The sequence below is a fragment of the Fukomys damarensis genome, unplaced genomic scaffold (genome assembly GCF_012274545.1).
Source record: "Fukomys damarensis isolate Sample0158 unplaced genomic scaffold, DMR_v1.0_HiC HiC_scaffold_5, whole genome shotgun sequence".
In the NCBI taxonomy this organism is placed as follows: domain Eukaryota; kingdom Metazoa; phylum Chordata; class Mammalia; order Rodentia; family Bathyergidae; genus Fukomys; species Fukomys damarensis.
Window position 1 is genome coordinate 41435264 of NW_022900917.1, and position 2474 is coordinate 41437737.

General features: G+C 48.1%; 1 protein-coding gene across 1 annotated transcript in view; it reads right to left on the reverse strand.

Annotated features, from left to right (window-relative positions):
• Sulf1 (sulfatase 1) overlaps positions 1-2474 on the reverse strand; it is a 175174-nt gene that overhangs the window by 145867 nt on the left and 26833 nt on the right. The window lies entirely within an intron of this gene.

Below are 2474 nucleotides of genomic sequence, written 5' to 3' on the forward strand. Positions count from 1 at the left end.
GCGCGGCGGGGTAGTGGGGTCCGCAAGCCAGGCTGCCGGGACGGAGTGCTTGGTAAACACCGACCGCCCGAGGCTCCCGCGGCGGCTCTGTCCCTGTCATTATTCCCGGCCGCTTGTTCTCCCGTGACGGTTTGGAAGGAGCTCCCCGTGCCCGAGAAATCCTCTATTTTAAACCTCGCAGGATCTCTGCTCCTTCCTCCGCGGGAGCTCTAAACAGAGCCGGAGCTCCTCGCATCAAGAGCGCGGGTCATCTGGGGAAGTTCTGACTTACTCCGGCCAGCACCGAGCTAAGGTGCCACCGTCCCCACTCGCTTCTTACATTTTCTTTATTATCCTGCCCTGTCCCTAGCACGGCTCCTCAGCGCGGAAAGAAATTCCTAATCCTGGCATTCAAAGCCCGCAATTTGTCTCCGCATTAATTTCCCACTTCCCTTCCCACCTCCAGCCTCAGCCACTCGCCCCAGCACATTAGAATATGAATCATTCTCTAAAGATGGCCTTTCAATCCCTCTTTTTCCTATGCTACATCCCCTCCTCAGCGGGGAACGTCCTCACCCCTGACTTCTTGAAGGTTCAGTTCAAATTCCGGCTCCCCACAGACTTTTGCAAGTTTCCCCTCCTTCCTCCCTGTTCATATTGCTTTTTCTGCCCTCAAAGGTTTGTGCCCTCCTGTTCTCCCTGGTGGCCTGGGGCAGGGCCCTGGAAAATCAGGTGCACAGTGAGTGCGTATTAACTAACGGCTGACCTGATCTTACCTGGGCCATGACCTGTGAGTTTAGGTGAGGACCATCACGTCAGTGGGGAGGTATTCATGCCTGTTCAGCGGCAGAGCACTTGCCCAACAGGTTTGAGGCTCTGGGTTCAATCCTCAGTACCATACAGAACAATATGAGAGAGAGCAAGAGCGAGAGGGAGAGAGACTGAAAACATTTTATAAAATGTTAGGAGAAGCCAGCATGTCTGTAAACTCAGAACTCTGGGAGGCTGAGGCAGGAAGATTGCAAATTCAAGCCCAGCCTGGACAATTTAGTGACTTAGCAAGACACTCTCTCCAAAAAAGCGGGGGCAAGAAGGATGAGTATATAATTCAGTGAGAAAGCCCTGGGTTCAATCCTCAGTCCTGAAAAAGAAAAAAAATGTTGAAGGGAGCATCTAAATTTTGAATCAGCTTTCTTCAGGATGTAAGTTTGTAGGGAAACAGGACTGCAGGCACCCAGGAAGTGGCTACTCTACTGGAGAGGGCCTGTGAAGTGCGGCTTATTCCTCTAAAGGTGAGGTTTTTCAGAAAGCCACACTTTGGGGTGCATTTATGAGAGAACTCCCCACTACTGGGAGAATGCGGGCCATCATGACAGCCTTCAACAAATGAGCAACAGCTCTCTGTTTGAGCTGTTTGATGCTACTGGGAGAAATATGGAACATGATCTGTCAGGTACTGAATTTCTTGTGGCTTTGTAGTGAAGCCTTCTTGCTGACATTTCCTCTGTTATTCTCCAGGAAAAGCAGCATGCTTTAAATTCCATCGGTGGTGGCCGGATGGGCCGGTGTCCTTTAAGCGACTCAGGGAGTGTCCACACAGCACCGACTCTCCCCGGTACATGCAGAATGTTCAGTGAATCAGAAGGATTTTCCTGCCTCTGCTAATTTGGAACAATCAAAACCAATCCAGGTTCTAACGAATTTCAGCCTCAAATTCTTGAGGGTGTGGCTTCAGGAATGACAGAGATCTCATTGCTATTTAACAGTTCAAGAAGCTTCCTTCGCGTTTTGTTCTATGTAGGTCAAGGCTAAAACCTGTATTAAGAGTTATCATTTTTTCTTTTGTACCTTTTTTCCCCCAGTGGAGTTAGGGATTAAAGCCAGGGACTCATGCAAGTGAGCTACACCCCGGCATCAGAACTCAGGACTTCTGATTCCGTACTTCATCACATTTTGTCAATGTCAGGGGAATTTACTGCATTAGAGCAGTTGAACTAGCTCTCCCTTAGTAATATTACTTCACTAGGAGATAAGCATTTGAAATATTTCCTCAGGTACAGAAAGTTTTCCAAAAGAGATCTAAGAGTTGGGCATGATTGTGCATGCCTGTAATTCTAGCACTGTGGGAGGCTGAGGCAGGAAGATTGCAAATTTGATTACATTCCTGTAATCCCAGCCTGAGCAGTTTGGTGATTTAGTAAGACTACCAAAATAATGAATAAAAAGGACTGAGGAGGTAGCTCAGTGCAAAGGCTCTGGGTTTTTTGTTTTTTGAGACAGGGTCTCACTATGTACTTGAGACTGACTTGGAACTCACTATGTAGTCCAGGCTGGTCTCAAACTCACAGCGATCCTCCTGCCTTAGCCTCCCAAGTGCTGAGATTACAGACGTGTGCCACCATGCCCGACACAGAGGCTCTGGGTTTAATCCACAGTGCCACAAAATGAATAAATGAATGAGTCAATCGATTCAAACCATAATTCTGATCATACAG